General features: G+C 41.3%; 1 protein-coding gene across 1 annotated transcript in view; it reads right to left on the reverse strand.

Annotated features, from left to right (window-relative positions):
• cntfr (ciliary neurotrophic factor receptor) overlaps window positions 1-26,387 on the reverse strand; it is a 167,040-nt gene extending 140,653 nt beyond the window's left edge. The window contains exon 1 of the mRNA XM_057320539.1: window positions 26,154-26,387. The gene's annotated coding sequence lies outside the window, so the exon portion shown is untranslated. The remainder of the gene's footprint in view (window positions 1-26,153) is intronic.
• Window positions 26,388-26,951: the final 564 nt, after the last annotated feature.

The raw sequence follows: 26,951 nt of genomic DNA on the forward strand, positions 1-26,951 counted from the left end.
GCAGACATCAGTGAGTCCCGCTCAGACGCGAAGAGTAAATGACTTCCTTGTGCGCCTTTCTCTTTGGTATGTGTTTTTAAAAAATAATGCCTAGGATCGTGTTGCTGCCGCTTGTGGTGTTTGTGATGTGCTGAGCGGGACGGAAAGGGATGAAGTGGAGGCTAGGCGTCCTCCGAGGAAATCGTGGAAAGAAGCTGATCGTTCGGCATTTCCTTTACAACAGAGAGAGAGAGAGAGAGAGCGAGAGCTGTCATTCATTATGAGTGACTATCTAATGTGTGCCACATAACGTATCTCAGAAAAATGTGTGAATGTAACTTCACTGACGGTTGTACTTGTGATACATTTAAAAAAAAAAATCGTCTTTACAATGTATAGTCAAACGAATACTACTATTTTTGTATATATTTAAGTGCTGGCAAGTTTAAAAAAATAGAATAGAACAGCATTTGGTCACTTAAGTCATCAGATTAAGATTTAATCGTCCAAATACTTTTTGCTATAGTGCTATTCAGAATCATGCAGACGTACAATGTGCCAATTTACTTTACCAACAAAACTTCATAACAGTTTCAGTGCTCTAGTTATTCCTTGAATTCTGTTTTTCCTTTTCACCCACAAGGGGAAATAAAATAACTTTAGTCTAGACCTGTGGACGGAGGAAGACGTTTCTTATCAATAAATGTGAAGTGTTTGAAATTTCTCACAGCCACACAACACCAAACTACACTAGACTGCACACGAGACATAGAGGTTAAAAGGATACTTCACCCAAAAATGAAAATTCTGTCATCATTTACTCATCTTCGAGTTGTTTCAAATCTGTATACTTTTCTTTGTTCTGATGAACACTTATAACCAAACAGATTTTGCCTCCCATTGACTTCCACAGTAGGAAAAATGACAGTGGTAGTCAAATGTGCCCAAGAACTGTTTGCTGTCCTACATTCTTCAAAATGTATTTTTTTGTGTTCAATAGAACAAAACAAAATGATAAAGCATTTTTTTCCTACTATGGGAGTCAATGGGGGGCGAGATCTGTCTGGTTATAAGCATTCTTCCAAATATCTTTCTCTGTGTTCATCAGATCAAAGAAATGTATACAGGTTTGGAACAACTCGAAGGTGAGTAAATGATGACAGAATTTTCATTATTGGGTGAAGTTTCCCTTTAAGACAAAGCAATACCTGCGACACAAACAAGTGCTATATTTTGATTTTCAAATTACAACTGTTTAAATTTGTATTTGTTGTATTGTTTCATATTTGTAGATCATACTAATACTAATAAGTTGTACTGTATATCCTTATAAACTGGACTGCATGTCATGAAAATTCTCATTAAATCTTCACTATAAAGACAACATGCATATAAATGTAAACAATAAAATGAAAGATACAATAAAAAATAAAACATCCATATAAACACGCTTTTAATGTTTCCGTATTTTACTGCGTACCAGATTTATGGTGGGGAAAATGTATTTTCATTTAAATTTGAAACTAAACCTGATACAGATTTGATATGTTACCATGAAATGAATTAAAAAAAAACAGCTATTAGTAATTCGCATACAGGCATTATATTGTAGTGTGTTTTTAGATTGTTTACTCATTTCTTCTATCTACTGTACATAATATAGATGTTTTACTATATAAAAGTACTTGTTAAAGTTCAGTGTTTAGCCAAAGGTCAAAATCTGCAGTCTCCTGAGGTTGTTCAACATGATATCGGCTTTGTTTCGTCTGTACAGCAGACATTTGGAAAATGTTTATATTGGCAGATCCAGGCTTTGTTAAAAAAGATGGTTCTCCACCAGTGAAAGACTGGAAGCGCATATTGAAAGATATTTTCCGAGTATTGAACACATGCTATAGGCAGCTGGGTGGAATGTAACCAAAGGGAGGGTCTAGCCGGGCGCACTTGCCATGTAATTATTAACATTATGGAAGATCTGGTGAAGCACTGGGCATCCTACACTTGCCAAGACGTCCCTGGGGAATTGGCAGCATCCGTTATCAAGGGAGTGGAATCGTTGTGCTAGGGCACATGAGTAGACTGAGATAATGGAAATGGTTGTGAGTGCTTTTCCTCCCCCCATCTGGTGTCTGGTTCCATTTCTCATCTGATGAGCAGACCTACTGACGTCGCTCGCATTGATCGTGGCCCGCTGGTGACAAAATAAAAGAACCCTTAGGGTAGGGGCTAAAAACAAGTGCGATCCGAACCAATTGCTGCAGTCTATCTTTACAAACATAGAAAACATATACAGTAACTTGAACAAATTTGTTTTCAGTAATTCCTAGAGATGTTAAATCAAGGCCGTTGCACCACAACAACTTAATTCCACTTGACCGGTTTCCATTCTTTCTTGCAAAGTTAGATTTTAAAAAATGCTGTTTTTGGTACTGTACCTTAAGGATTCTTAATGTTGATGACCTCTACCATCTCCAAGGTGCTAAACGTGTATATAAATATGTAAATGTATGTTGTCAAATGGTGTGCTGTCTCAACCACGGAAGTTTCAGAACAAGATGTGTTTGTTGCTTTGGTTACATAAATGGACCAGATGGAAGGAGGAAGGAGTTTTGAGTTACAACTGTCAGGATATGGATATTATTAGAATATGTCCACATAATACATCAAACTTGTTATGTTTTTTTAAGTGCACGAACAATTCTGTTTCTCATGATGTGTGCCCTTTAAAGTCGGAAAACAGAAATAACAGCTCTCTCTCTTCCACCTGGAAATAAGTCAGTAAGGCTTAAGAAAAAAGAGAGCACCATCCCGCTGGTTCTAATTGCAATCAATTAAAAACTTTGCAAGCGTGAAATATGAACCTTGACACAGGACGTCCTAAAGCGAGCAGAGGTGAGGAGCTGAAGCGAGGTGACGAGCCACAAAGCTTTGATTAAAATCAATATCAAACTCCAGGAGGATGCCGCTTACAAACAAAGCTGACCTTGCGCCTGTAATATTAACCGAGAAAAAAATAAATGCAGGACGTACAGGCGAGATGGATGGACAAGAACAAAAGTGAAATGAGAAAGCAAAGGTGCCTTCTTGACAATCCAATGGCCCCACAGATGCTTTATTATTTAAATTCTCTTTGCGTTGGTATTCATCTCCCGCACCCTGCGCCAGCGCGAGTCAACCGTCTGACAGCTGGGTAATCACAGTTTAAAAACTCGTACCATTTTCGTGACCATTCTCAATGTGACCGTGGATGACGTTAATACAGGGCATGGAAAAATAAACAGCCTGTCAACCCAAATAGACCAACTTGTCTGACTTAGCAGCTGTTTTGATGTATTCTGTTAGCTAGATTTGCATGACGCGTAGAGGTTATATTTTATTAAAGGACATTGGTTTTGCTTAACAATATACTGTATGGTTATAGGGTATTCTTTTGACAGCAATATTGGTCCTACTTGAGGGGGGAGTAATGTTGTCATTAATTTGTCAAGTAAGACATGTTCCTGCATCTTTGCACTGGACAGTAATTTAAGTTTATTAACGCTACAAAGGCTTCAAACTTAAACCAATCCAGTCATCATAACAGTCCAATTTTAAGCAACTGCTAAACGTAATCTCAACAAAGGGATTAGATGCATTTTTCCTATGCCTGTAATTAGATTCCGTCATACAATGACATTGTCATCTTATCACACAAGATCGCACAAGTCTGAAAGCCTTGAAAAGATAAGTGACCGCTTTTGAACATAAGAGTGCATTATTTTAGCATGGCAATGTACAACAGCAGTCCAACAACTGTTAGCATACTGCAGAGCAGATGGTACGTGAGCCCACTCAAAATCTCAAATGGTCAACACAGCATGACCACAAAAGAATGATGATTATGTTTAGATAAATCCAACCTTCTCTGCATTATTTCCAGGAGGTATATTTAGCTCTTTATTTATGTGTGATGGACTGCAATACACAGATGTTCTTCGCAGTGACAGACACAGACATTTCTCATTACAAAGGCATGCATTCATAATCCTAGTTCCTACATCTCTCAAATATGAATATTCTGTTCTTTTATATATAGCTATAAGACCGTTTTTAGTACATGATGTTACAAAGCACTAAATAATACAAAATGTGGGGTCTTTAATGTGAGAATATAAAATATTGATTTATTTATACAGCACAGAAGTCCTTAACAATCCACATTATTTCAGGTATAACTTACTGTATACTGCATCAATAACACAAACTTGGGAAAAGTTACGCACAGAACTTTCATATTTAGGGTTGGGCATTTAAATAACCTTTTTATTGGCTTGCATTGGTTTTGTGTCCATACAAAAAAAATATTTGTTCGTCCAGGCTTTTGTTATTTAGCATAATTGTAGACTAAATAAATGCAGTTAATGCAGTTGCATTAATATAAAATTAACCTAATCTGTGGTTACAGGTGGACCTCCAGATCCACCTTTGGGTGTGGTTTTCACAAGAAGCATCGTTTTAGACTTATCCATTGCAATTCTATTAATTGTACATAAAAAATAAATGAATGCAGTCGAAGAAAATATTAAGAAAGCACTTTAGATTTGCCATAAATCCGCATTACTGCATGTATTGTGGCCATTGTCACCAGTGTCTGTTGAATTTCGACAGAAACAAATCTTTGCAGTGACAACCAGTCACCAAACAGCAATGTGAAAAACTGAATGAAAGTTGTGAAAAATCAGGCATGTTCCTGGAAATAGTAAACACAGAAAAACTGAAAATCGTTTTGGAGTGGTCCCTTAATATTTTCCACGGCTGTATATTCTCCACATCGACCACAGTACCAAGGTCAAAAATAAGCCTGGCTTTTCTGCTCAGGTCAAGAAAAGGATATGGGTGGCGTAAGTAGATTTGGGTTATCAAAGGCAGAAAAGCAGAGGATCAAAACAAACAAGCTCGGATTACCCAAGGTGCAGTGCTGCGGCAGAGGGTCGTATGGGACACAGCGCTTCTTCTTTTGCTAGGATACTTGCGCCCACATGACATGACTGGAAACTACAAAACCCCAGGCGAACTTTGCCGCACCATTCAGGTCAATTAGTCATGCTGGCGGGGAAAATAGCTTTAACTGAGGGTTTGCTCAAGCAACCAAGACGGGGCAGGAGGATGGATTACACCATGTATTACTCCTCGGGACAGGACAGCTATCTGGCGGGGGATGTTGTAGATTACATGCTGGTACACCGTAAACCAACAGAGCCAGATGCAGTGAAAGAATGAATCACGCAGGGCAACGTGGGACCGGTGTGAACAGTCTGCCAGATTCTCTCTGCTAGCAACACCTAGCCATGTTCTCATGAATGAAGACTGTTCAATGCAACACTTTAATATTTGAACACTGCGAGGTCACAAAAGGTCATCGTGAATTTTGAACTACATTCTGTGTTCAGCTGGTCTCACAGCGCTGCCAAACCCCTCATCTAATCCAACCAGTTTGAAGACCAACAAACCCCCTTATCTGTTTTTTTCCAGGAGGGTTATCTCACAATCGACAACACTTAAGGCAACGCCATCATCTAAAAAATGTGTACAAATAACACCAGGCCTTACCCATTCCAGAAAACACATGTTCAACGTCTGCAAAACGCTGCCTGATCTGGTTACAAAACGAGCATAGAGAGCGGATCTCGTGGCAGCCGGCCATCACTGTCATTTCTCCTCTCATTTCAGGAAATGCAATATTCTGTTTAAGTGCTTTCATCACTTGCCAAGGCAACAGACATAGCAACATAGCCAAACAAATGTGAACATGACATCACATGACACTGGCTTGTAGACAACCATGTAACAGCAATCTTCCTCTCACCACCAGCTGCAAATATCAACACTGTCTGGTGGTCTGTGAGCAGAACGACCCACGAGCACTTCGGTTTATGTTAATGGCATCATATTTTGAGAACATGTTTGGGAAAGATGTTGGCACAGTTATGTTACAAGATATGTGAACTCTTGGCAGAGATCAAAATGGGAGGGAGTTATACAGTAGGCCTATATCTTGTGTAAAAAAATCTTACAAAAACAGAAATTTTCTTTCAGCTGTGACAGAAATATACCATAAAATAATATTTTTTCCTGTAAAATTGCAGGATATAAGGATATATAACATTTAGTTTTCTCCGTTTTTCTTGTAAATGTGCTGTCTTTCACAGTAATTTGACAGTTTTTGACTGTATTTCAAAAATAAACTGTAAAAAAATCTTGTAAAAATAAACTGTAAAATAATGTTTTCAATGTAAAATTACATGGTTTTCCCATTTCTCTTGTAAATGTATGGTCTTTTTCTTTAATTTTACGCTTTTGACTGTATTTAAAAATACATTAAAAAATCTGTAAAATTCAGGGTTTTTTTACATTTCACGTGGAAAATCTGTAAAAAAATAACATGTTTTTTTACAGTGTTGCTTTCTGTAATATTCTAGCAAAATGTAGTTATTTTTGCTGAACAAATAGTAATTTAAGTTCCATAATAATGGGAACAATTCTATCTAATTCTATTAAAATCTGCTTTACAGTGCATTAAAAAAGGTGAATTTGAATATTTGCTGAGAAAGGTTCCAGAAGAACGTTATCGGTGATGCTAAATCGCACCACGCTTATACAGTACAGTATATATTATTTATCTGCTATGATTAACCAACCAAAGATAATGTAGATGTTTCAGCAATCTCATCACTCAAAATAGCATGTATTTATTTATTTATTTGATCAGCTGGAGTCATTCAGTATGCGCCGAGCGTTGGGCAGGAAATGCATTTGTCTCTGCCTGCTCGTGTTCTGTGAGCGAGGGGGACAGAAACAGCGCACGAGCGCGATTCTCCCTGAGGATATTACATTTTTTGTTTGACATTGAAGCAAACACATTTTAATGGATGTTGCTCTGCACATATCACCGTGTCACTGCGGCTGATATAACTGTAAAGCAGGTGAAAGTGTTTAGTGGCCCAGCTTTCGGAAACACTCAGCCCTGCAGAGACGCAACCAGACACTCACCTCGTTGGTGTCACCAGCTGCGCTTTTCCACGTTAGCGCTCCTGCAAACATTCCAAAATTAATTTTCTTTTTATTTGGGAAAAAGGCCAAGGCAGAAACAAAAACGACCGGAAGTGAAAAACTTCACACGTGAAGCCGACAGATGGACTGGCACTCGAGACGGCTCATCCGCTGCATTCTTTATTTAGAGATAAATGCGACATATGCTGGTAGATTAGCTGACAGTGCAGTTTCAGTGTTTCCGTGCCATATAGAGGATTTGCATAGAAAAAAGGCAATATTCAGAACCGAATAAAGCAGGGAATGATTTATTGAACCGTTCCGATCGCCTTAACTTTAATACATAACCACATTTGTATATTTACTGAAGAAAAGGTGAATGCTGTTTGCCTATGTAAAACGTTTCTGCCACAATGCTATAGGTAATATGGGTAGCTGCCAGGGCATTGCTCTGGGTGGTGCTGGATAGCAAAAACGTTGGCTGTCAGCTATTGCATATATTACTGTGCAAGGCCGTGTGTTTAAAAATGGGAAACTTCAGGCATTAGTTACGTTCATGTATGGCCTGTGCAAGGCTACAAACCTTTAAGAAATCCACACTGCAACCAGAAAGAGCAGCTATTATCGAGACACTTGCAAAGGACCGTCTGGTCAGCAGTCGCCCCAGCATGAGGATGCACAAGGTCATCCGGACACATAATTGATAGCCAACACTGGTCAGCCCTGCTCAAGACATCAAGCTTTACGAGATCCCTGGAATTAATCGGACCATTTACAGGGTGATGCAATGTCAGTTAGGTCACGGCCGTGTGGGCGAACCGGTGGGAATCAATTAATGAGTATACAGGTAGTTGCCAAGTCCACGATCAGCAGAGATTATTCAGAGGAGGTAGGTAAAAAATGCTAGCGCACTAAACATCTGCGTGCTGAGGGACGCGTTTGACCTTTGCTGTAAAATCTGTTAACTCTGTAACGTTTTTGAGTTTTCAACAGGAAGCGTCATGATGGAACTGTGCTGCATTTGATCTTGAGAGCTTGACACGGTGCATATTTCTTGCCAAAATGACATCTCATGTTCGGTTTTAGTTCAGTATTAGTTGCTTTGATGGTTAGTATGATATATATATTTTGACATTGGCAATGCAAACAGGGACATTAAAAATACAACAACCCCTTTAGCTCAAGGTTCTAATAAAACAAATAGAAATATGAGAACACAAATATGATAACATATTATAAGTTCATTACATACACTACTGCTCAAAGGTTTATGATCATTTGATCTTAAAATTATTTAAATCTTAGGGCAAAAATATTGCCATATGAACATATTCTTACAAAACATTTTCATTGTAAGACTAAAAGATGATGCTGTACAAAGAAGAGCCCAGAATAGATGGGAGTGCTAAAAAAGAATTCCAGGGCAAGACCTCAAAAAGCTGATAGTTGTTTAGATGGAATATCACAAATCTATAGTTTCATCAGACACACACATTTGGCCCGAAGTCAACTTCCGGTCTAGGTCTGGCTAGTGGTTAGTAATATAACAAATTATTTTATATTGAATTTATATTATTTTTTATTGTATCTTGATTGTAGTAAATGTAATGTATTAAATTAAAACTACTCAACATTATTGATTCTTTGCGGAGGTCGACCGGAAGTTAAGTTTGGGCCAAGAATGTTTGTTTATGTTGCCGCTGAAACCTTCTATAACTTTTCTAACTATATCCATTGTTTATTGGCACTATTATTATGTGTTATTCTTTATAAATGTTCTTTTTATTTAAATATTTATCATTTTTGAAGTGTAATTTAAATTAAAAAGTCACAACAATATAGAGTAGGGAACAAAAACCCTGAACGACAACTTCATGTGAAATCATAATTTTTGACCCATGTTAGGCTTAAATACAGGACTAACATGGCTTAATTTCTCGTGACATTTGGCAACATATTTTCTGTGCCTCTCCATTCTATGTTCGAACATCAACAGCTAATTTCAGAAGCTAACTGGAATGGGGATGTAATGGCTTGTTCAGTGATATGAAGTGACACTTTTTCAGACCAAACTATTTAGTCGCTCATCTGTGTCGTTCTATTCTACATTAACTTCTGTGTTGCTCTTTGGACGAGTTAAATCAGCCTGGTTGTCTTTCTTCTCTGGAGCCTTGACTCAATGTTTAATTGTTCTCTTTGAAACAGAGGTGAAATGTGAGTGTCAGATGTCTAATTGGATGAGGATGGAAAAAATGCTTAAATTGGCGCCAAACTCGTTCATGTAGCCACATTATTTTCTCAATGTAAGTAATCTCCATCTTATTCAAAATGCTAATAAGACAGCTTATACTGATCTTCAGTTACAGCTCAGGCACTGGCACATTATTATGTTGGTGATGTGACAGAGAATCTGATTGGTTCTTTTTGAATATCAATTTTGAAAGGTAAAATGTGTGTGTGTTGTTTTTCTCCTAAAGTGAAATATCTGTGATATTTTTAGACGTTTTCCGCACTTGCGGCACCAGCTTGATGAAGTTGTCATGCTCTGTTGTTTTGCATTGGTCAGTGTTTATGAGGACAGCAAAATATGAGGCTGTCAGCAATGTCCTTCATCGAGACAAAGTGTTATCCAACCCACTATATGGAAAACTCGCAAATGAAGTCTCAGACATTGGAGTATCTGTGCAGTAAGGGGATTTTAAGGGAAGATGAGAGGTAGGCACTCGGGGTGCCCATATGAGGTCATTACAAAGTGCATTAAAATGCTATTTAATCTGCCAGCCCTGCATTCTCTGAAGTGGTATTCATCGCTCGAGTCCAAATCTACGGTTGCACCACATGGAACTTGGCAGTGCAGAAACAAATAGACAAAAATCGTAACATATTTAACATTAAGATTTATCCGAATAATTTGCTTTTTTTTAACTGAGGTGATCGAACGGGGAATTAAAAAGAATTAAGGGTGCACACATTTGCTGCTTTAGGGGCTGATCAGACAGAACACGCCTTTTGCTGTTAGACCTCTTTCGAATTGTTTTCAGTTGGTAGGGAGCGTTTTGCGCGCTGCTTATGAACCTCATGTTTTTGCCGCCTGCTGCGCCTCGCATTTTGGCGGAGCGCTCTGAGCTCCTGATGTCATGCGCCTTTTTTCCCACTGTCCAATCGAACGGAAGGCGAGGCGGGCCTTCCGATGTGGTGACGGAACTTTACAGTTGCTTGAAATGTCCGGAGACTGCAATGATGAAGGAGAAACTTGTGTTGGCTGACGCAGGTTAACCGAGCAAAGTCAGAACAAGCACTCTCTGCTTGTACATTTTTAAAGTTTCTGATATTATGACAGTTAACAGCAACTATAGAGGGCTCGCGCTATAATGCTTGACTGACAGGACAGCTTTTTAGGTGGTTACCTAGCAACATTAAAAAAAATGCTGCGCGCTGCTCTGTTCAAAGAGTCAACCAAAAGAGCAGCGTGGCACGCCTCGCGTTTTTGAACATGAAAAGCGCGTTGTGGCAAGGGGGGTGTGGTTCAGCGAGGTCTGCGCCAAAGGGAGGAGGCGCGAGAAAGACGGCGCGTAAGTAGGTCAAGTGCACATGATCACCTGTGTCTTGTTACAGTGATTGGTGAGGTGACGCTTTAAAAGACAGCACGAGCGGACATCAAGGAGAGAGAGAGCGGCTGAGAAGACTCAGTACAGCATCCTCCATAGAGGAGGAGAAGGCTTACGACGAAAGTGGAACGAGAGTTTATATGTGCTGAACTTCTGAGTTATTATAGTGCGAGAAGCACAGTGGCGCTGCATTTATTTATTGTGTCTTATAAAATAAAAGAGTCTGTGTCTCCCAGCCATGCCGACCCCGCCTCCTTTCTTCCTCCCTCTTACAAACTGTATTACACTGGTGCCGAAACCCGGGAAGAAAGGAGTGAGCTGCCTCCGCCATGCAGTCCCCGCCAACCACGTCATTTGCGGACGTGATCCAGTCGCTCGCCGGTCTTCACCGCGAACACCATCAATCTCTGCTGAGCCTTCGGGAAGACCAGGAACGGCGCTTCCAAGCCCTCATCAAAGCTCAGCAGGAAGACCGCGAGTCGTTCCGGAGCTGGTTGAATCAGGAAGGAGCCACAAGGGAGCCATCGGCCGCACCCCCAGCCACTTGCTTCCCACTCCATAAGATGGGAGCTCTGGATGACCCGGAGGCTTTCCTCGAGCTGTTCGAGAGGTCCGCAGAGATTTCGGGCTGGCCGCTGGATGTTTGGTCAGCGAGGCTTATCCCCCTGTTAACGGGGGAGGCCCAGTTGGTCGCCCAGCAACTGCCAGTCCCGAATCTCCTCGTCTACGCTGACCTCAAGAAGGCCATCCTCCAGCGGGTCGGCTGAGCCCCGAACAACATCGGCAGCGGTTCAGCTCATCGGAGCTTGGGGAGTGCGGCCAGCCCTTTGCTATGGCTCAACAGCTCCGGGACACCTGCCGCAAATGGCTGATGGCCGACGGAAGCGATGCCGAGAGTATCATCAACAAGGTGACGCTGGAGCAGTTCGTGGTGCGGCTCTGGCCACGCCAGTGGGTCCAGTGTCACCAGCCAGCGTCACTGAGTCAGGCCATCAAGTTGGCGGATGACCAGACCAGGCCTACCCCGACCATCGATCTCTCTCTTGCCCTGTCTTCTCCCTCTCCCTCCAAACCTGTTCCCTTCCCAGGTCCCGGACGGGCCTCGTCCCCAGGCCAGCTCCCCAGACACCGGAGACAGCCAGCGCTGCAAGACCCTTCTTCCAAGGACCGGGGCGATTCAACGGGGCTGCGGGCCCTCCCGTCCCTCCAGCCTCTCCCCACCAATCCTCTGGCCTACTTCCTGCCACTAGGACGGCGGAGAAGCCTGGGCCGATCTGTTGGCGGTGCGGTGAGCCAGGGGAACACTATCGACCACTGTCCTGTGATGGAGGTCTGTACGGTGATCCGGATCCCCGACACCCCACAGATTTTCCCCTATCCGGCCGGCCTGTATCAAATACCCGTGAGTATAAAGAGGGATACTTCTCAGGCTTTGGTGGATTCAGGGTGTAACCAAACCTCAATTCATCAACAACTGATTCAATCCGTGGCAGGGGATACGAGCCGCATGGTTAAGGTAAGGGGACGTGGTGAACTACCCTTTAATGTTGCTGCCAATACAATTCCGGGGACAAAAGCATAGGGTAGAGGTGGCGGTTAACCCGCACCTCCGACATCCGCTAATTTTGGGGACGAATTGGCCAATGTTTCCTTTATTATTGGGGCAATTGTGTGCGGATGTCTCTTGGGGGAGCCGAGGGCAATGGAAGTGGGTGGTCGTGCAGGTGGGAGAAGTTGAGCCGGGACCACTGGAATCTGACTCAGGGGAACGGAGCGCCGTAGAGAGGCAACAGCTTTCTCGGTGCGACAATTTCCCCTGGAGCAGTCTCACGATGAATCACTCAAACATGCATTTGATCTGGTCCATACCATCGACGGACAACTTCTCCACCCCGCGTAACCGCTCGCCTATAGTATTTTGCCATTTTAAAAGACCGGTTGTATCGAGTGACACAAGACACTAAAAACAAAAAAGGATACAACCCAGTTAGTGGTACCAAAGAGCCGTCGGGAATGGTTTTCCAGACGACTCACTGAAATCCAATGGCCGGACACTTAGGGCAAACGGCAACAGTAAACCGTCTAACGGCCCGATTCTTTTGGCCGGGCATTCATGAGAACGTGCGCAGGTGGTGCGCGTCTTGTCCTGAATGTCAGTTGGTAAACCCACCGGCCACCCCAAAAGCACCATTGTGCCCACTTCCCTTTTGTTCAGGTCCCCTTCGAGAGAATTGATATGGACCTGATCGGGTCATTAGAACGGTCGGCACGAGGGCATCGCTTCGCATTAGTCATAGTGGATTATGTGACGCGATACCCCGAGGCAGTGGCGCTCTGCAGTATTTCCACGAAAAGCGTAGCGGACGCTATGCTGTTTCGAATCATCGCTGTTTCGAATCATCACTGTTTCGAATCATCTCCTGCGCGGGAATCTCGAAGGAGGTTCTCACGAATCAAGGCACGGCGTTCATGTCATGGACTCTCCATGAACTATATGGACTGTTGGGCATTATAGCGATTCCAGCATCTATCACCCATAAACGGACGGGCTGGTCGAACGTTTTAATCGCACGTTAAAAGCAATGATCCGCAAGTTCATACACGAAGACGCCAAGAATTGGGATCGATGGCTGGAACCCCTGTTATTTGCCATGCGTGAGGTCCCGCAAGCCTCCACGGGGTTTTCCTCCTTTGAGCTTCTCTATGGATGTCAGCCCAGTGGGGTGTTGGAAGTCCTAAGGGAGGCTTGGGAGGACGGACCTTCAGACAGCAAAAATCAACTTCAGGATGAAGGTTGCAAACGGATTTCGCGGATGTGTTCTCGCCCCTGCCCGTCCGCACTAACCTCATCGAGCGCCATATTGAGACCAAGCCGGGCGCAGTAGTTCGCAGCCGGCCGTATCGGTTACCTGAACACAAAAAAGGTTGTGCAGGAAGAATTAAAAGCGATGCTAGAGATGGGGGTAATAGAAGAGTCCAGTAGTGATTGGGCGAGCCCGATAGTTTTGGTTCTTAAAACCAACGGCTCTGTTCGATTCTGCGTGGACTACCGAAAGGTGAATGCTGTGTTGAAAATCGACGCATATCCAATGCCACGGATTGACGAGTTGTTGGCTAGGCGTGGCTCTTTTTTATTCGACACTGGATTTGACTAAAGGATATTGGCAGATCCCCTTATCTCCCTTATCCAAGGAAAAAAACACGCCGTTCGGGTTACACCAATTCGTCACACTTCCGTTCGGCTTATTCTGAGCTCCGGCCACCTTTCAGCATCTCATGGACCCCCTGCTTCGGCCGCACGCTGCATATGCCGAGGCTTACCTAGATGATATGATCATCTACAGTAATGACTGGGAGCGACATATGCAGCATCTGAGGGCAGTTCTGAGTTCACTGAGAGGAGCCGGGCTCACGGCTAACCCGAAGAAGTGTGCAATTGGGCGTGTGGAAGTAAGGTATCTGGACCAAGACCCAAAAGGAAGGCGAGGCAGTTCCTGGGGCTGGCGGGATATTATAGAAGGTTTGTGCCTAATTATTTGGACCTCACCAGCCCTCTGATTGACCTCACTAAAAAGGAGGCACCTGATACCGTCCAGTGGACGGAGCCATGCCAGCAGATTTTTACCCAGGTGAAGGCTGCTCTGTGTGGCGTGCCGTTATTGCACTCTACCAACTTTTCTCTTCCCTTTCTGTTGCAGACCGATGCGTTGGATCGGGCGTGGGGGTGGTCTTGTCCCAGGAGACGGAGGGCGAGGAACGGCCGGTGCTGTACATCAGTCGGAAGCTCTCAAGGAGAGAGATGATGTACAGCACCATTGAAAAAGAATGCCTGGCGATCAGATGGGCCATCCTCACCCGCCGCTATTATCTCCTGGGGTGCGAATTCACGCTGTATTCGGACCACGCTCCCCTCCAATGGCTCCACCGCATGAAGGATACCAACGCGCGGATCACCCATTGGTATCTAGCTTTACAACTCCTCAAATTTCAGGTGGTCCACAGACCGGGGTCTCAGATGGTCGTAGCCGACTTCCTCTCCAGGAGGGGGGGGGAGGCTGCAGGCTGGATGACGCCCTGGCCTGAGTCGGGCGGTGGGGGTATGTGGCAAGGGGTGTGTGGTTTAGCAAGGTCTCTGCCGAAGGGAGGAGGCGCGAGAAAGACGGCGCGTAAGTAGGTCAAGTAGACATTAAGATCACCTGTGTCTTGTTACAGTGATTGGTGAGGAGACGATTTAAAAGACAGCACGAGCGGACGACAAGGAGAGAGAGAGCGGCTGGGAAGACGCAGTACAGCATCCTCCGTAGAGAAGGAGAAGGCTTACAACGAAAGTGGAGCGAGAGTTTACATGTGCTGAACTTCTGAGTTATTATAGTCCAAGAAGCGCAGTTGCGCTGCATTTATTTATTGTGTCTTATAAAATAAAAGAGTCTGCATCTCCCAGCCACGCCGACCCCGCCTCCTTTCTTCCTCCCTCTTACGAACTGTATTACATGCGTCCTATGTGATCGCCCCCTAACAATGTACAAAAGTCTTATTTACTGTTGAGCGTATATAAATCATTCATAGTCACCTGACATCAACCACTTTAAGTCAACAGCGCCGATGTCTCTATACAGATGTTATCAATGTCGGGAATATACGCTTGACAAAATGATATTTGTGAGATTTCAGTGCAATCTTAGGACAAGGCAGGCATCACTTGAACAAGCACCATGAGGGCTGCGTCTTGCATATTCCAATTTGTGGCATGATCTAATCATCTTCTCCCTGCACATCCTTTTTAGACTTCCTCTTATCAGTGTACTTAAAGCATATCTCCTCTGCATCCTTCCTTCTCATTAACACACATCTCCTCCCTAACCACCATCCTCAGCCACCATAAAATGTCAGTAAACAACTAATTTATCATAGTTTGTCAGAGTGCTGCCTCCTGCTCTGCTGAGAACATCTAACCCTCCTTCAAGACATCGCATGTGATGCGGAGAGGGGTAAACAGCTGTGGCTTGCTGTCGGTTCAAGCATTTGATGTGTTTGAAGTTCAAAATTCCCCCTTGTCATAGTTGTAGAGAGAAAGTCGAGTTTTCAGGGCGGATGCTTCACGAATTGTCACGACGACCAGCTAAAGCAAGCAGCAATTTATGCAAGCTTAACATTGTAATTTGCAGGCTTACATGAGCGTGCTCCGACAAAATCGTTCAAACGCTGTCTGTATTTTAAGGAATCAATCTGGTCCATATTCCGTGTCCTGAAGATTTGTTTATCAATGACTAGACCATGCACTGCAGTAATCTACTAAACGACAAAATCATGAAGAGCTGTGATGTCACAGCCTAACACAATGCTTCGATCCTAACTTCAAATCCTCATTGATGTCTTTCCAATTTTCCTGAGGTGAAGTACTAACGCGTACATGCAAAAAACACAATTTTCCTCTAACTCTCTCATCCTCCGTGCTCAGAGCACCCTGTTGTGTTGTCGCCTGCTACCTTTGTCGTAACTAGGCCAAACTAGGCATTTACACTTTGTTTTAAGAAGAGAATTTTGCTTTAGAAATTCTTGGGATTGATGCTTTAAAGTAATATAGTATGACAGGTATATTGCTTGTTTAATAGAGAAATATTCGACAATTTAAGTGCCAAAAGTAGCATGACAGCTTAGTAAAATTTGAGTTTAAGGAACACATGTGAACAATCTGGAACACATTACATGTTTGTGTAGTGCAAATACTATTCCTTGTGCATTCAAATCAATTTAAATATGCTCGCTGTTAGTATGTTGCTAGGCTAATGCCACAATGAGAATAATAATGATTTTTTAAAAGTATTTAATTATGTTTATTATAAACATTTCTGTCATTTTACATGTTTATTAACCAACCTTATTGCAATGCATTGTGCCTTCTCTCTAAGACTAATGCTGCGTCCCAATTCACCTACTTATAGTATGTACTGTTTTTGTTATGGAAATGTATATACAGTACATTTTAGTGTGTAGCAATACAATATGCACGCACTGGGACATACTAACAGGAAATGGAAGTAGCCGTTGTTGCCTAGACAACATTGTGGCCATTAACTGTTACACACATCAAAATATAGTTCTTCTTTCCATTTCGGCTTAAAGGAGGTATTCTAAATGTAGCACTACACCTGCCTGGAACAACCTTCACAACAGGTGCACGATGCCCTAAAATGGTGCCTTAAAAACAACTTACTAAGTTTTGGAACAAAGCCTAAATGCAAGCGCCACCTTCACAAATCAGCTATTACCGAAATCCGCACACGACTAAAAGGGAAAAGTAAATTTTATGGAACAGTTGTTAGTCCTAATTAGTCTAATCAGTTTTGCTGTAATAACTTGCACGGGTTGAATATGTAGTTGATTACCTGAGAGCACAAGGCCTTAAGTGGGTGAAAATCAACCGCTGGCCAATTAAGTTGCTGGGGGTTTTTCAAATGTTGTTTATAGGGAGACCAGGGCAAGTTGCCACATGGGGAAGTTGTCACAAGGGCTATATCTCAGTAATTGTAAGGTTTTGAGTCAAAAATCCAATTATGCACTTGTTTGTTGATATTGGCACCAACATTTTCTTCAAATCTGCCTTAAATTAGAATAGTTGTGGATTCTTCCAGCTAACATCATAACACCCCGCAGGCATACACTGCAGTTATCAATTTTGACCCCATATTGCAAGACAATATGCTTTTTGGTCATCAAAGGTGAACATAAATAAACATTAATGTTTCAGAAATGTTAGGGTAAGTGCCTAAATAGAAAATAAACCTCTTCAGAAAACTATGAATATGTACAAAGTGTCAGCCTCCCTATTTATATATATTAATATAAAAGCGTAATACTCGCACATTTATCTGGTGACAATGACTACTGCTTTACAATGTAGTTCAAATTAATTTCTAACTGTTTACACAAGGATTCAGTTTTGGCTGGTCTCTCACACTCTCTCAGGTAAATTACGCTCCACTATATTTTCCACAACACTTCCACCTAAGCTGTCAAAGCATTTAAATTACACACGGTTTAATGCAGTCTTGTCAACGGTTTTATTTTCAGCGACCATTAGCACGTTTGTTCCCTCTATCTTTGCTGCTCGCTATTTTGCCAGTTAATCAGAATGTCTCATTATTTTGGAAGGCATAAAAAGGACAAGTGTAGACTTTGTGGGACAGCTATAAATTTACACCAGCTTCACCCTGCCACCGTTGTTGAACATTTGTCAAAACCTGGTTATTTCGGGAGGGGGAATTACAAGAGTAATTAATGACGGTCTTAAGGAAACAGCCTCCCTATGGAGTGTGTGAGGATAATTATAACTACTGAGAGAACGTTGAAGAAGAAGCAGTTTCTCTAAGCAGATTAAGTACTTTTAATCTTACTGTCCTGTTTCATTAGAATGATTCAGAACAGTGGTTATAGAACAGTACATAATCATTTAGTTTCATGCACTAAATAGGAGCAATAGGATGTTACAGAATAGCCAACCATGTTCTAACAACAGTGCAATTCTATATGACAAGAGTACAAGAATGTTGGCATTTTTAACTAAAACATCTACAGTATCTGATGAATGTGAGCGACAAAAAAAACCCCATTTCATTCCGAACTTTCTAGTATTTATTTGAATTGAAATTTCTCTATTTAGCATCAGATGTTCAGTGCATGTATATATATGCATCCAGGGAGATCACAGAATGAGCTGCAAAGTTTCAAGTCTTAATCTTTTCATTCATGTTTACTAAAACTATTTACAAATATCATGATGACAGATTAGAGATCTTTGAAAACAAATTTGTTAAACTGTAGATTGTATCATTAAAAAAATAATGTAAAGGCCTGTTACTTGCACACAAGTAATTTATGTGGACTCAATGTATTCTCAGTTAAAATAGCTCATTTATAGTGAATCCATGCCAATCAGGTAAGACCCCCGAGGAGCAAACAGCGGGGGTGTTCTCATTCTGAAAATATCGTCAGCCTGATGATGTCAGCGATCTCAGCGTGGCATTTCACTCGAATCAGAGTCCAATTATTTTTTTAAATGCCGCAAAGGAAGGTTCAAATAAATGAGTTTTCTTTTCAAATTTGCCATCTGTTGATGACATACAGTTATTTGGTGCACATTAAGCGGGCAGTTACACCACCTGGCCACTGAACATAAGCATTAAGAGGCGTTCTTACATTACACACATACCATCAAGCAAGAAATATCTTCCATAAATTGTGTTCTTCATTGCATTGATTTTACTTAGTGCCAGCCCCGAAGTCAAATACATCTCCTTTAGAGCAATTGGGATTTACTGGAACAGCAAATTACATGATTATGCTGAAAATATTATGCAGTTTCTTCTTCTGCCTTCTTTCATTTTCTTTCCCCTCAGGTGTACTAATATGCTGTGTTCCAAATCCTTGCGCACTGCCTACAAAGGCAGAAGGTTATACGTACGCTCCCAATGCAAGACTCTGGATATTTTAGTTTAGCTGCCTTCTAAGACAAATCATTTTAGTCAAAACTTTAAAGCAGCATCTTATTTATCGCAGAGACATTGCCAGAATGCATTGAATCTGGTGTATAAACAAAACAATTTAAAAAAGCAGATGAGGCAACGGAGATGTTGTATCTATAAACATGTATCTATATAAAATTCAGTATTAAATAGAATGCATAAGAAATAGCTAACTAAAATTGCGTTACAATTCATTGAAGTAATTGGCAAACCCAACTGTAAGTGATCAGTGTGCTTCAAGCTCAGAACTGCCTTAAAAATCAGTCCATAAAAATGCTTTTATTACAGTTAAAGTGTAGTAATTATATTTTTATATTTACCATGGTTTTACAATAAATATCATGGTGAAACTATGGCTACTTTAGCTAAACAACTGAATGGTTACTATTAGTGCTGTCAATCGATTAAAAAATTAATCTGATTAATCACCCATTTTTTCTGTGATTAATCACGATTAATTGCACATAACATTAATGTTTTTAAATATACTTTTGCATTCTAATAATTTCACATTTAATTTCCAAATTAATGTAGAAACAACAGATTTCTTTAACAACATCATTTTATGAATGAAAGGCAACATTCTGAAATTAGTCCTGCAACTGATGTCTCAAATAAATTGATTGTTTTTTCTTTATTTTAACATTAATTATAGCCATTTAACATTGAAGTATACAGTATAACGGAGAGCTCTCATTTCTAACAGTTAGAAAACATACAGAAATTTAATTAAGTTCTCTAACACTTTACAGTTTTTAATGCTAAATTCTAAATTAAATCACATTGAATTCCTCTTTTCTTTTGTTCTTTGATTAACATTAATGACAGGAGTCACAGCAGGAGGTTTAAGAATGCGGCCCCTTTAAGAGCTGCCGCACACAAATCTAATGCCCTTTCCTATTTTCACAACTCTTTGCATTCATTCAGGATTTTATTTAGCACGTTGAAATCTGTGCTTACGAAAATGCTAGACAAAACGGGCTTTCTGACATAATCTTGCGTGGTTTTGTTCATTCAAGCACAAAATAGAACTTAATACTGATGCGCTGTCTGGCAGAGATTCACTGACGCAGCCTTTATCCCGTGACTGTATACACCAGACGGGACCGCTGTTGCGTTTTGCCGCGTCCCACAGCTAGAAGCTATCTATCTATACTAACGCATCAAAGCGACTGTTTCAAATCTCACTTAACAAATGGTTTAAAGGCATTTACATGAATAAGAGTGTGATTATATAATGTAAAGCTAGACAAAATAAACGGATTCTGCGTTAATTGTTAAATATCTTACGCGTTAATCTAAAAAAAATGTAACGCATGCGTTAGTGCGTTAACGGTGTCAGCCATAGTTGATACACAATTGGTACAACATGGTTATTTATTTGTAGGGGAACTAAACCTTGTTAAAGGGTAAATATAATCCTGACAGGGGCATTTTAAACTGACACATTTTCATGAAAACTTTAATGTAATTCCTCATGTCTTGACCCCCTTAAAATGTCATTCCAGGATCCCATGCAATTTCCAAGGCAGCTACCGCTATTAGGTCACATTAATGAAAGTATTTCTCTTGAAGGAGTCAGATCGTGTGCGGAGGAAATAACAGCTGTAGGCAGCAGGGAGTGGAGCTAATTCAGTATGCTTAATGAAAACAATCGTATCACACCCAGACTGCTAGGATTACAGGCCAGACTGAGTCCACCTGCAGGGCTTCACAGCACTGTCAATAATGCTACCATTTTCAATTAAAAGCCTTTTAAATGGTTTAAATCTAATCGTGCTTGCAGGTGACAATACAAGTTAACTTGGCATCTTAAGAATTAAAAAGAGAAGAAGAGATTATTTTAAATGGATTTAACGATATCTTACCGGCTGGGCTTGCAGACTGAACAGTTGTGTAGAGAAAGAGCAGACTTATGCAATATTAAACAACCTTTTCTTGCCATTATGACAATAGTGATGTTCATAGTCAAGACGTATGGTTGTACTTGAACTGCACTTATAAGAACATAATCTGCAGCACTGTTGTTGAGAAAATCATGTCTAATGTTTTTATAGGGGTGTGTGGTACTACCAAAATCTTGTAACAATGTAATTGTACACTAGTTACAATATATTGATTTAGCTATTTTTGCTGGACACTACTCGCTGATAATTTTATCTTTCTATATTATTCATTAGAACCAACTAATACATCTAGCATCAATGCACCAACAGCTTTAATGTAACATTTTATGTAAAAAAAGGAAATTCTGATATGTACACTCTTAAAAAAAGGGTGCTTCAAAAGGTTCTTTGATGCCATAGAAGAACCTTTTGGTTCCATAAAGGACCTTGAACATCTGAAGAACCTTTCTGTTTTTAAAAAAGGTTATTTTTGGCAAAAAAGTTTTTTTAGATGATAAAAAAGTATGAAAGAGATGGTTCTTTGCGGAATCAAAAATGGTTCTGGCATCGTTGTGAAGAACCTTTTATACACCTTTATTTTTAAAAGTGTACACCTGTGACCTCACATCAGTCACATTCTATATTTACACATTTAGATGCTCGTCTAACGATACAAGCAGCATATGCATATTTACTTTATACATAAAGCTGATTATACTGCCAATAAGTTGTGAAAAACAGCGACGATATTGATCAGACGGCTTGCGTATGATGTGAAGGACCAAGGCGCAACAGATGCCGCGGTGGCCAGAGGCCCTCAACCTTGAATATCTGCCAGGGTTCGTTGCAGCCCATGCAGGGCGTAAACAGAGAATTGTAGCCTGGCATTTTCCCCAGTCCAGTCCAGTCAAAGGCCAAATGGAGAATGCTAATGCAATTATCGTTTCCCAGTCAACACAATGACTCTGCTTCCTCCAAATTCTCCAGCCCCCTTTACTCTGCTGACTATCAAAAGTAGTGTCACTAACAAGGCAGACACACCATAAAGAGCCATGGGGATGGAGGGAAATTGGGTAAATAACTCTGCCCCAGAGCGCTAACACGATTTGCGATGCACACGCTAAGAAGAAGAGGTCTGTGATGGTTCTCCAAGAGACGGGGGCCGGCCACTCTGACGGCATGATTTATTTATTCATTTCCCTTCCTCGTTTAATGGAAATATAAAAGCCTGCATTGATTAGAGTTTAAAGATCAGCAGTTAATAGATTAAAAGCTCGCATCATGGCCAGAGAAAAGCTCCAGCATTTTTCTGGGTTGGTCTTATCGTGGAGGTATTCGGGGGCGGGGGGTTAGTTTACTGTTTTCTAGTTGCCGTGTATTGCTTTATGCCTTGAGCGATCTTTTTTGTGCTATTCTTCTTAGTTCAAGTCTGACCTTGAACTAGGTTTCCTGCTTTGTATCTTTACTTGAAAATGTACAATTAAAATGTTAGAGGTGGTCAGTAAATGATGACCTATAATACAGCTGCAAAACTAAAAATACAAAAAAAATCACTCATTTTTTGGCATCCGGCCTGTAAATATATTCAAACTGTCAACCCTTCAGAGTGTATATACTCTAGCATATAGTAGGGAATGGATTAAGTGTCTCTTTAAATATCCCATTAAAGAGAATGTGGGGTCAGGGAACTGGAATTAAAATAATACTCCATGACAATGTTTCCATATTCAATGGAGAGAAAGGAAAGGACTGAGATTAAAGGGATAGTTCATCCAAAAGAACCCAAAATAAGATATTTTATCACTGGTAATTTATTTAATGTTGGTAACCAAAGAACATTGGTCTACATTGACGTCCATGGGATGGACACAGAACCATTTCTCAAAATATCTTATTTAAATGGAAAAAAGTCATACAGGTTTAGACCGTTAACATGAGGGTCTTGGGTGAGCAGTTCCTTTAGGTCACACATCTGAACTAAAAAGGTTAGCTGTAAAACAGGTACAGATGTGGCCTGGGTGAATGCTTCTGGAGTCTGGACAGGAGTCCAGTTGACTTTGAGCTCCAAAGGTGTGAATGAACAAACGTATGTTAAATTAAAAATAAAATATATCTAATTTTGTGGTCTAAATATGAATCTTAGATACAGTATGCCTCAGTGAATGATATTTTTTAAAACATTTATATCGGTTGTGTGTGATTTGGTCACAAGGTCCAATTCTCGGTATTAATAAACCATTAACTAGGACTTTTGCCTCCGTAAACTCCTAATTTGTTGCTGATTAATAGTTAGTAAGGTAGTTGTTATGTTTAGGTATTAGGTAGGATTAAGGAAGTAGAATATGGTCATGTTGAATATATGCTTTATAAGTACTAATAAACAGCCAATATGCTAATAATAGGCATGCTAATAAGCAACTAGCTAATAGTAAGAATTGGTCCCTATACTAAAGTGTAACCTGCTATTTTCAGGAAAATAAGTTTGTTCATTTTGTTCACAAAGAAATGAGATGATTACTTACCAAAACTCAAAGAAAACATGCACATTCGTTGTTTCTAAACACTTTAAATACTAAAGATTTGTAAAAAAATGTTAAGCATGTCAAGGAAATGAATTTATTTTAAGATAAATCACAGTCGCACCACATGACAAGGCTATGGCCAATTCATAGAAGAAAAACACTAAAATCAACTTCACCCAAAAATGAAAATTCTGTCATCATTTAAGAATGCTTATAATCAGACAGATTTTGACCCCCATTGACCACCATAGTAGGAAAAATACAAAAGTGCAACAGAATGGTTCGCTGTCCTACATTCTTCAAAATGTCTTCTTTTGTGTTCAACAGACCAAAACAAAATGAATCAAGTAATTTTTCCTATTATGGGAGCCAATGGGGGGCGAGATCTGTCTGGTTAGAAGCATTCTTCTAAATATCTTTATTTAAATTTAGATTTGGAACAACTCGAAGCTGAGTAAATGATGACAGAATTTTCATTTTCAAATCACAGCAACATTATTTCAGCTGCGACCATTATTTCGCTGGGTGAAGGGTTAAATTGAAAGTTAGGAAAATGAAATGGCTGTTCATCTTACAAATTTACTGCACAGAAAACACAGGCCAATGCTATACGTAATAAATCAATGAAATCATGAATAAAAAGAGCAGATGACAACAGCAGGATGTATCTGTTTTAATACTCAGATCATAAAGCACTCTTTTGACTCGACGCATTCCTGGCTCTGAATGTGAGACCAGTAGCATGAAGTGGGAAGCGTTTTCCTGGCGGATTCCTCGAGCACCGGCTTTTAATTTATAGAATTTGTGTATGTTAGGGAGGAGAACATCGCCAGCCCCTGTTGTCTGTGATCAGCCTGCATTCTGACATCTGTTTAAGGATGTTTATCCAAGGGGTAAGTATGTTAAAGGAAATATTATGCTGGTTTTATTTTACGTCGCTTTCTGTTTGAACGATAAACACAAGATTAGAGCGAGGAACGCACGCATAGGCTCTCAATCACACCCGCAAGAGTAGTCCCCACGGCGATTTTCAGAAGACAGCTTGCGTGCAGAACCATCGCCATATCCCGCTCTCCAAGACCTTTTCATGCTGTTAATTCAATTAAGCCTAACGGAGCGCGTGCGCCGCACTTATTTTCCGTCTTTTAATGAGCCTGTGATTTGTATTTACAGTCCGTCCACGAGAGCGCCCGAACCAGCGCGTGTTGCTCTTTTCCCCCATTTGTGTGAATAAACTCAAACTAAAACCAGGTGCCAGCAACAGGCTCCTTAGATGTCTGCGGAAGCCCCTTCAGCGAGGGGTTTACGAACCGAAATGCGACAGAGAAAGCAGAGACCCTCATTTAAAAAGAAAAGTAGGTGTCCGGCAGCTATTCAGTCAGCGCTCTCAATAAGGCATGAAACAGGGAGTCATTAAGGGACTGTCAACCCCACCAGAGTTAAGCTGACCCCCCTGTGGGCTGATGTGAGCAGGCCGGAGACTTTAAAACCGAAGAGAGAGAGAGAGAGAGAGAGAGAGAGAGAGAGAGAGAGAGAGTTTTACCATCACAGAGTGTCCCTGTTTTACAGATGACGAGTTTTAGCCCACCAATAAACTGATGTTACTTCCCAGTACCAAAAAGACCTGTAGATATGCAGAATGTTGAAGTCCGTGAATCTCGTGAAACCTGTTGCAAGAGCGACTCGTACGACTCAGCGCCCCCAAAATGTATATGATTACAAAAGAAAGGAATCCCATTTACATATCATTTTTTGTGATATTTGCCTTGTAGTCATTTTTCAATACAGTAAAAATGACTGTCTCGCAGCACTGAAGTAAAACAGTCGCATGACACCGTGCTTTAGTGACATGGCAATAATGTCAAAAGGCATTCATACTGTAACGAAAGTCTGAGAGACAAATCAAAGACAAGGAACCCAGCGAGATCCAACCCCGGCAGAAGAACAAAAAGCTGCATCCCAAGCAGGAGAAGGGGGAGGAGATGAGGAGATTTCCGCTAAAACTAATCAATCAGGTCTTGATAATGGCTTCCATGCAGGAGTGTTGACACCGGGTCAGCTCGTCCCCTGACCCGCGCCTTCGGGGCAGCGGCTACAAAAAAAGGCACAGATAACAGGAGCCGGGGCTAATTGTCTGCCCAGTGTCAGGGCTTTTCAGAGCCCCTCCACTTTCACTCTGCCGCCTGTCTTGCTCTCCCATTCCTCCGTACTCCGAATCTCACCCCCCGTCTCCCTCTCTCTCCGGCAAGCTGGCCACTTTGTTTGCCTCCCCTTCCCGGAGTGAAGCAGCGTGGATCGCATTTCTCGCATGGTGCGCGGCTGTCTAACACGCTCGCATCCTTTTATCACGTGCATTACACGCAGCTGAGAGCCAGGGACGCGCTCCTGGCAACATTGCGTGGCGACACCAGGTTCAAGCAGGAAATAATCCATTAGGTGACATTTGCCAATCATTTGTTGATCCCAAAATAACACCAAAAGAAGCTCCAAAAACCTGCTCATCTTTCTCTCACCACATGCACAAATCAGAATGCACCGCACACAGAGAAAAATCAGCCCACTTTAAAAAGACTGACAGATTATTTTCAAAAAGAGCAAGGTACTCACTTAAAGAGCGTTTGCTGCCTCTCCCTGCCTTATCTTCCTCTTTTCCTTAATGTCTGGCTTGTCCTCTATGGCTGCACACAGATGTGTGGCAGAGAAGCTCCGATACAGAAAGTTGCCGTGCTGTAGGCAAAGGCGTGTTGTGTGTACGTATGTGTGTGCGTCTCAGGCAAAGGCTCACACTGCACTGGCTGAAGAGAAACCAAAGCACTTTTAAACTCGCACTGGCTCCCCATGTGACCAGCCAGTGAGGAATATATTAGTGCTGCTTCCTCTGTCCACATTGCACCCCCTAGCCACTGATACAGGAAGTGTGGACTGCCAGAGAGACCGGCGGAACGGCACACCTTGCATTACTGGGAACGCTGTTCACAAATACATGAATGAAGCCACCCAAGACATGTTTTAGGCTTGCATTGACTTTGATGTCCCTCTTTACGAGGAATAAAAAGGACACAGATTTTTGATGTGGTCAAAGAGCACGAACGCAAAGGTGATACAGAACGCATAGATCGGATCATTTGCTTTTAGACATTAATAATGAATTTTAACAATGCAGTCTTTGAGACTTTTATGAGATTTTCTGCAAAACGTCAGAAGAGAATTTTTTGAACCGAGAAGTCCGTTTAAAACGGCAAAACTAAGCAAAATCTCTAGGAAGAAAGCCGTGTAGTCTCGATTCTGCCGCGAAAAAAAACATGAGACATTGAAGAGATTGCTTTTGTGAGGGACTGAATGTGTGTTTAAAATGAACTGCATCTCTCATTTGTAAAGACCTTGTTGATCTTGTTTTTACCTAAA

This window comes from Triplophysa rosa, linkage group LG22 (genome assembly GCF_024868665.1).
Source record: "Triplophysa rosa linkage group LG22, Trosa_1v2, whole genome shotgun sequence".
Taxonomy (NCBI): domain Eukaryota; kingdom Metazoa; phylum Chordata; class Actinopteri; order Cypriniformes; family Nemacheilidae; genus Triplophysa; species Triplophysa rosa.